Genomic DNA, 9,326 nt, shown 5'->3' on the forward strand with positions numbered 1-9,326 from the left:
CCTGTGAAGGATGAGAGTTGAGAATTTCCTTCCACTGAAATTTGCCCCAGTGTCAAAAACCTGGTGGGCTTAAAAGTGATTCAGTGTTAGAAACAAAGCAGTGGGATGTTTTTCAGTGACTCATTTGGGGATTCCCTGACTCCTGCAGAAGACACTTGGGACTGTTTTTCAGGAATAAATGCTGCTGTCCCTATTGTCAGAATTGATCTTGGGAGTGGCATTTGGCTCTTTCTTATGGGAGAGAATTTTTTCCAGTAATGCACTGAGTTTATCATGAAACACAGAAGAGGGGACATTAATATTCACTTTGAGCAAAACACCAGCTCTGATGATGTTTTTCTTTTTATTCCTACCACTGTTCAATAAGATTAACTCTCATCCACTGAAAAGTTTGTTCACAGTTAAGCCAGAACAAATTTTACTCAGCAGAGCAATATGCCCTGAATACAAATAAAGCCCTTACACTTTTTGATTAATGTTCTTTCATGCTCCCAGGATACTGGGACAGTATCACATATGAAACTTGGAAAGTCCCATACAAAATAGAACACATGGTTATTGTAAAATTAAGAAATGTACATACTGGGGGAAAAAAATGTCTGAAACAATTTCAGTCATCAGGATCACTGAGAACCATAGGAAATTATCACCATTTCTTTCATCAAATTTTAACGGTTTAAACCTATAAAAGGACACATATTGATTTTTGCAAAATAAAATAATATCTTGGTGGTATCCTTTCTCTTAAAGGATGTTCATTTACACAAGTGCTTTATTTTGTAATTAAATCCTGATGGTAAAGCACATTATGAACCTCAGAGAAGGATTCCCACATAAACTCAATGAACTAAGTATTTGGTTTCCTTTTTTTGTAGATCACCCAAAACATTATAATCCTTAGCCATACAAAGCCATAGCAGCTCTACTAAGTTTCCAAGCAGACACACATCTAGATTCTTATTTGTTCAGTTATATTTGCACATCACACAGGAAAAAGAAACCACATTAAACACTACTAAGGGATCTTGACAAAGAAAAGGAGTCAAAGAGTGAGCCACACAGAAAGCTCCTAACCATGCCTTCCACTTGACCTAGAATTAAGAGAACTGCCAAGTTTAAAAGTAAAGTTTACTCACTGCAAAAAAAGAAAAAGGCGGGGGGGGGAGGAAAAAAAAAAGTCTATGCTTCTTTTCTTAGTCACTCCTTTAAGGAAAATCCTGAAGCCAGAATAAAGTTTGCACTGGGTTTTAGTTACAGTTAATGTATAAGCCAACAATGTTTACTCAATATTATATAGGCTTTGCAACACACCACGGCAGTAAATTAGCTTGATATATTAGCTCTGTGCTGAGAAAATGAGACTGTCCCTGAGATCTGTAAAGCACTGCAAGTATTTCCCCCATGGTACAAAGATGAGTTCAGGTCACAGCAATAAAATCTAGGCCAACGTGCTGTGCTGCACACAGAAGAAAAACAAGCTCCAGGATCCTTGCTGCCCTCACGTACACATGTGGAAAACATCCACCGACCACCACGGTGGCAACACTTGCCAACTCCAAGGACAGGATTTTTTCCTTCTTCTTTTCACCCCTATGTCCATTTCATAAGAGTTCTCCATGGAGAAAACCAGTTGTACCCTTTCTGTTCTTTCCTCTTCCTTCAAATCTCCCCTAAAGAAATGAAGAAAAAAAAAAAAAAAACTTCAACTGAAATGAAAAAAAAATATCGGTCTTTGATGGGAAAGAAGGATTTAGGATATTAAGTTCATTTCAAGCATGTCTTGTTTTGTTGGTTGTGTCGTTTCACCTGAAGTTGCTCAGAACAGACTTGTTCTGCTCATCATCAGTTATTCCAGACACACCTTGCTTAAAGGTAAACAACAAAAGGAGGCTGAGGGATCAGGGTCATCATGGCACCTGCCCTAGGAACCCACTCCCTGCCACAGGGATACCTCTGGAAGTGGTAAAGACACTCAGCTTTTTCCAAGTCCTGTTCTTCAGCAGACCCATTTGCAAAAATGGAAAGTGATGTTTCCACCATGCACAAGAATACCAAGAAGCCCAAAAGAGAGGTAAAGTGGTTTGATTTATTGAGTAGACAATATTCTATAACAGCCAAGTACTCTTAGCAAAGCTACAATTTGAAGGACGTCCCTATTTGCTGACAAAGATCCTTGTGCTACCTTCCTTTTCCATGCTCATGGTTTGTCATTTAGGGATGAAGTGATGAATGAAGAAACAGCTCCCTGTTCATTTAAAATCCCAGGCCTTGGACTGAACAGTCACTTCTCCCTACAGTTTAACCAGAAGAAAGAAAACATTATAACCAACCCAAACACCAGTCATGTGATAGCCACAATTGTACAGCAATAACAGAGCAAACAAAAAAAAAGATACCGGGAAGGACATACAAGCACTACCAAGAGGTAAACTACATATTTTGCCAGACTCACATCTTTTCCATAGGTGGCTAATCTCTGTCACTATGATAACTAAGCACAGAATAAAACTATTTGACTGCTGGCTTGAGAATTTTTAATTGCTCCTCCAAATCAGATGGCATAAATTCACACTAGAACATGGGGTAGGTGAATCCTACATTTGACAGCTGATGAGTGTTTTATTGCACTCTGAAGTCCTGTATTTATTATCTCACAAGCCTGGTGTCCTGAGGGGGGAAAGTGTGAGCTATACAGGTATTTAAGGCTACCAGTGAAGCACACAGCCTTTGCAGTGACACTGCTCTCTTCAGCAGGGGCACACAAAGTTTTGATTGTATCACACTGAAAGCTATCCTTAGCAGGGTTGTAATAGCTCCCATTTGACTAGAGAACTCAAAACCTTTATCTGTTTAAGAAACAAATGCTCCTGGATTCTTCAAATTTTGTGCGGCACGAACCTAGTAAATACCAGCAGAGTATTATCCAGGTACAGAAATGCCACTGAAGCTTGGTTAGTGGTTTAAACAGGCAATGAACTACTTAGGTCAAAAGGACCTACCCGTTTGCTCATACTTTAAACCATGGGGTTTTTTACATCTGGTTTAAAGTTACTCAGTTTGCACTTTCTGCTCCACATTCTCTATTCATTTATTCAAAAATAAATAGTGTGATTTGTTGGAAAGCAGATGCTGAAGTGTGAATATCAGAGCCGGTTTAGTGCAGACATTTTTTAAACTGTGAAAACAAAACCTGACTTTTTCTAGTAAGAAAACTCAAGTGTGGAGCTGAAAATAGAAATAATGTAAAATAAAACTTTTTTGTGTTTTTTAGAATTTTCTAGCAAGAAAGTATTCATGAAAAATGTCTTCACTGTGAAAAAAAAAAACATTGCTACCAAATAACAGTAAGACATCAGTTAGCACAAATTAGTTATCCTGTTACACAGCACAAGTTAGCTATGTCCTGTACTGAAGTCAGGATCCATTAATTGTTTTCCCACTATTTACATCTGGTACAGTCACAACAGGAATTCCAGGAGTCACAAGGAGGTTTTGGAAATAGCTGAGGGTTGTAACAAACAGTACAAGACCAGGATTTTCCTGGGTGCAGCTTTGGTTCTCGCTGGAGTCCAAGGGTGGTAGGGACACTCCCGCTCCCTGTGGATGAACAGCTCTGAAACAGAAGCCAAGATGATCTGACTCAGATGGACCTGAGTATTGGATACATGTGGATCTTGTTAATGATAGCAAATAAGTCTTGGTGGCTCAAGCTAAAACCATGTGTCATCAGGATTTACCAGCATATGAAACAGTTTCATCTTGCACTATAATCTGGGACACCATTCTTTTCATAGACTGACCCTGAGCACCACTCTCTTTTGGGTACTATTTGTACACCTGTCCCAGTAAAAATTTATTGCCTAGTCATTATTTTAAACTATCAGCACAGCTCAGTAAGAGGGTTAAAATCCATTAGCACAATATAAATATACCAGTGCTAACAGCCTCCTATCTTTTCCATCAGTAGAGAAGATACCAGATCTACTGTTAAAGGCAAATTGGGGTTATTGAGGAAAATTAAGCTCCTGCCCTGAAACAGGACTTAAATACCAATGGAAATAAATTTAGAGCTCAAGGAGGAGACAGAGAGGGGCGACTAGAACATGAGCTAAACATCCCAGAAATGGTCATTTGAAACGGCACTGCAGGGTGTATTTTTTTTCTGGCAAGGATTACCATGACAGCACTAAGTCAGTAGGTGCCAAGTGTTCTCCCTTAAAACTCATGCATGGTAAGCTTCTATTTCCTTGGGTGTTACAAGCTGATCCGAACCAAGTCTTCCTCAGAAATCAAAGGGTAGAGCAGAGGTAAGTAGTTATCCTTTTCTTGCAGTTCTAGGATATTTAGTACTTTAGCTCAGTTGATCATACCATGCTGCAGAGTCCACAGAACTTGTTTCTGCAAAGAAATTAATGTGTTTTTCAGTTTACTACACTCCAGTTCCTCAATAATATATGGAAAAATACAGTTTTGTACAGAACTGGTATGGGAGAGGAGCAAGTCTTTTCACATACTGCAGTTGCCATTCACTTTTGAAATTAATACAGCTGGAGTGAGAACAGGAAATTGCCAGTTGTATTTTCAAATGTATTATTTTTGTATGAAAATAAGACACAGCCTGACTCTGCTTTAAAGGGCACCACGTGCCCACCCAGGACATTGGTATGACACATTCTGCCTTCACATTTGAAATTACTCCAGTTACCTTTTTGCATAAGTAAATGCACAGACTGACCTCCTCAGTGATAGGCATAGAAAAAAACAGGTCAAATGCTGAACTTCTTGCAACTAATGACAAAATTGCTGAAGACATCAATGATTGTCCAACAGCCCTTGTTTTCCTTATTAGAGGATTCATCTCTACAGGATCCAAAACTAAAAAAAAAAGTTCTGCTGCCATTGAAATTGATGCAATTTGAAAACATTCACTATTCAATATACTCCAGACATCCCTGCCCTCCCCAAGGTACCACTCTCCTCCACTCACTTTTTTCTTCACACAGAGCAATTCACACACACAACTCCAACAGCATCATCAGAGATGTCTCAACAATACTTAGGAACAAAGGGATCTCTATGCATTAAATGCCAGGATACAGGAGTAGTACATTTATTGTTTGTTTTTCCCTGAGCTGTGAACATCCATAGGAAAATTTTTATTTATTTTGTGTGCCAGTGGGTGAGTTGGACACTCCCAGGTTACACTCCAGGTCTTGTGCTCTGCTCTCTACAATCATGGTGAAACCCCACCAAGAGCCCAGCTCCAGAAGGAGAAACCTGATCAACTCTTCCACATCTTTAACGTGCAGCAGCCATGGCAAGTGTGAAGTCAAGGGATGCAGATTCCAACCCCCAGCCCAGGACAGGTTTGGAGGACAGAAGATGATGTGCATCTCCAGTAGCTGCAGCACAGCTCTATGTATTTATATCATATTTATATTGCACTGGTATCCACCTGAAGTATTTTAGAGAGATGTTATTGGAAATAGGTTTCTCACTTGCTTAATACTCTCTTCTGTTCTATAGTTACTTTGAAGTGCTCATAAAATCTGAGATTTACAGAATATTAATATTATTATATAATCACATAATAAGTCCCCGATTCTACATTTTTCCTTTCCTATATAAAGAATAATGATAATTTATTAAATGACTGTTTCTTCCATGTTTACAACTAATTTTAAATATAACATCCAGGGCAAGCTTCACTTATCATTTTTTAACCTATTTTAATCAGCTTTATGTACTTTTTTAAATATGTCTTTTAAATCATGCTACCAAACAGTATATTTGAGAAGGCAGACACTGAAAGGGCAGAGGCCACTTAAAAAAATGACATTAAGTGTAACATCTTTTTGAGAGGACCTGCTTAATTAAAAATGGCCTTTGTTCCATGAGGTTGCATAAAATAATATTTCAATGGAGTACTTGAGGAAACTTTCCCTGACTGTGACAGTGCTGCCAAATCTAATTGGAGACTCATCTAGTCATATATATCAATGTTATTGTCTGTCAGGCAACCACAATGTATCATGGTTAAGTGGATTTTTAACTGTCTAAATCAGTCTGTCTAAACAACATAAAATGGGAAACAAATCAAAAGACCAGTTAAAATCATGAAAGTGACACATATTTATTATAAAATGCCATTTGTTGTATTAATCGGTTTAATGGCAGGGAGATGGAGCCAGGTGTGTCAGAGCAGTGATTTTCTTCACAAGGAGATGATGTTACTGCTCATGTGAGAGGCAACACTCTCAGCCCTTAAGCAAATAGCACTTAATAGGCTTTGCTGTGTTTCACCAACACCCCAGAGTGGTTTGAAGGGGCAGGAGTTGTCATAGTACTGGGCCTGAATTCAAAGTGCTACAAAACATGGCCTTAGAAATCACCACGGATGCACAGTGCCTGCCAGCCTGCCCCTCAGTCATGGATGAGGCCACTTTCCCTGCAAGAAATCCATGTCCCAGACCTCCTCAAGCACCACAAATCACACCATGTGCAACCCTGTGAATGGCACAGCTAGGCCAGGAAGGGGTAAGAACAGTGCTTTTATTTTAAACTTAGTTTAATTTTAAACTAAGTTTAAAATAAAACTTAGTCTTGATTTTCCAATCTTTAATTTTTAACTCATATTTCCTTTTTAAAGTTAAGCTTTAATCACCCCCTGAGCTGGTTCAGAATGTAATCGTGTTGTTCTGTGGCCTTGAAGTCGCCTCTGAGGGTGACTCTCCACCACAGCAGCAGAGATGAATCTGCTGAGGAGCATCCAAGCACTGCTCCTTGGCTGCACAGACCCAAGAGCGACCAGCATCACCCCCCAGCAGAGGCTGCTGCCTTTGGGGTGAGCAGAGGCTCTTTCCAGAAGGCACTGCCTGGCTCTGCTCTGCCCTTCTGCCTCTGAAATGCTGGGCTTTGTTGTTTGTTTTGTTGATGGGTCTTTTTCTCGACACCTCTCAACTCAGCATTTATTTCCCCACTATTTTGTGCTCTTTTATTTGTTCATTTGTTCATCCTTGAGGTTGAGGACCACTTCTACTGCTTGCAGAGTGCTAAGCACAATCTGCTGATTTACAGAGTCACAGAATATGCTGAGTTGGAAGGGACCCACAATGTCACTGAGTCCAGCTCCTGGCCCTGCACAGACCCCTCAACAATCCCCCCCTGTCCCTGGGAGCATTGTCCACACTCCTGGAGCTCTGGTACCCTTGGGGCTGTGATCATTTCCTGGGGAGCCTGTTCAGTGCCCCAGCACTCACTGGGGGAAGAACATTTTTTCTAACATCCAACCAAAACCTCCTCTGACACTTCAGACCATTCCCTCAGTGCTGTCACTAATCCTACAGAGCAGAGATCACTGCCTGCCCCTCCTCTTCCCTTCAGGAGGAAGGTGTAACTGTGGGGAGTCTCCCCTCAGTCTTAACTCAGTCTTTAATTTATGCCTGTAACATCCTGCAGCAGCACATTATGATTTTATAGTAATTTTCCTCCACATGTATGTTGTTAGCAGAACTATTTTTTCCTCTCTCTTTATAAATAAGATCTAGAAATGAAGAGTTTCAGCAGTGAAAGCTTTTAACAATGGGATGCTTATATATCCACAAGTGAGACAAGCATTCACTGACCATTGTTACTCTAAGGGACGATTTATGTTGAATATAGATCCACAAATACCATTGACTTAGAAGTAAAGAAACCATCTGCAGGAGAGAACCATGCTTAATGTGCCACCAGACTCTGAAGCTGCCACTCACTGACACTGTGTTTCACTCAAATAGTCACAGCAAGGAAGGATTTTGGTTCCTGAAACTGAAAACTAAGTGGTTATCATGGCTGCAAAGCTTGTATTTTAAAGGAACATTCATTCTTATTCAATGACATGTCATGAATTTTGCATGAGGCACAGCACTTGGTGTCAGAAATTATATCAGCTCCAGCGAGGGGGACAATGATACATATGTTTGTACAAAACACATAATATGTTTTATTTAAAGTATGCCATAAATATTTTTGCCCTGAAGCAGGATTTAAAATGAGCTCCATAAGGTGCCATAAGAAAATGTATGTTCAGAAAGTAGAAAGAGGTGCATCTATTCCTAAATGTCCAACTTCATCTGAAAAAAAATGCTGGCTATTCCCTGACAAAGCTGCCACTCCATTCTGAGATGGCTGATACCAATAGTAAAACACACAAGGCCACGCTCCCTGTCATGGCTCACAATTTATGCACCAAACCTTTCCTCTCTCAAGAGCCTGAAGACAGCAGTACACCGAGAGAAGCAGCAAATCACAGCACCGATTACAGCTGCTTGGCATTCCACACTATCCAGCGTGAGAAAAATAAAATCTTGAGCGTGGTCTCCAAGCAAAGAGGCTCTTGAAAGCAGCAGGGGTGACCACGTTGGCAGGTGCCACCCCCTGCCCACACAGATAAGCCCTTGGTAGGTTGGTGATGCTCTTCAGTGTCTCCACAGGATGGCTCCTGGCAGGAATGCACCTCCCTCTGCTCACACTGCCTTGGAGCATCTACTGCAGCTGTATTTATGTCCTGAGTCAGGCAGATAATGCAGAATGTGGATCCTGAAATTGCTCTCATTACAGGGCACAGAATGTGGGGACAGTTTGTGTCAGTACTGCAGCTTTGTTCAGCAGAAATTATTAAAAAGAGTAGCTCAGCCATTGAGACATCACACCTACTTGGGGCACTCAGCTGTCTCTAGGTGGCTCAGTGTTTGAGCTGCTTTCTTCAGCTCTAGGGTGGGATCTGAATTTGTAGGGATGTACGCACACAAATACACACATACAGTGAGCAAAGCAGGAAACAAAGCCAAAATAGCTCAAGGCAGCCTGGAGTTGCACTCCATTTAGCACTAAGTCACTCTCAATAAATCAGAATTGTCTGTCTCCTTTCTCAAAAAACAGTTTTAAATTACTCCAAAATCCTCTTCCAGCAACAACTACTGCTGCAGCAAACTGCAAAAGGCAGATGGTGATCAGAAAGAGCCCAGGCTAAGAAAAAATAATGTGAACACTGAATGTGCAAAAGCAAAACACCTCCACAATAGGATATGACAGGGATAATATTTGGGAAATATTGTTGTGTTCACAGTTGTAAATGGGACCAGACTTAGAACTGTGGCCACCCAGCTCTTTTTAGGTGTCCATTTGCCATCACACTGATCCAAGCTTCACAAACTGAGTAAAATCCACGACAGCCACAGGCCTCATGCTGCTGATCTCTCCCACGTATGTCACTGAGGGAGCTCCAAGTGTCACTTAAGATTTCAAGCTACCAAAACAGGGCCAGAAATCAGTGATGGATTCTG

The 9,326-nt window shown here is 40.6% G+C and overlaps 1 long non-coding RNA gene across 1 annotated transcript; it reads left to right on the forward strand.

The window, feature by feature from the left end:
• Nucleotides 1–4,215: 4,215 nt before the first annotated feature.
• LOC115496866 (uncharacterized) lies at nt 4,216–5,650 on the forward strand. Its single transcript, XR_003962406.4, has 2 exons — nt 4,216–4,307; nt 5,177–5,650. It is a non-coding gene; the product is annotated as an uncharacterized lncRNA (long non-coding RNA).
• Nucleotides 5,651–9,326: the final 3,676 nt, after the last annotated feature.

This window comes from Taeniopygia guttata, chromosome 11 (genome assembly GCF_048771995.1).
Source record: "Taeniopygia guttata chromosome 11, bTaeGut7.mat, whole genome shotgun sequence".
Lineage (NCBI taxonomy): Eukaryota > Metazoa > Chordata > Aves > Passeriformes > Estrildidae > Taeniopygia > Taeniopygia guttata.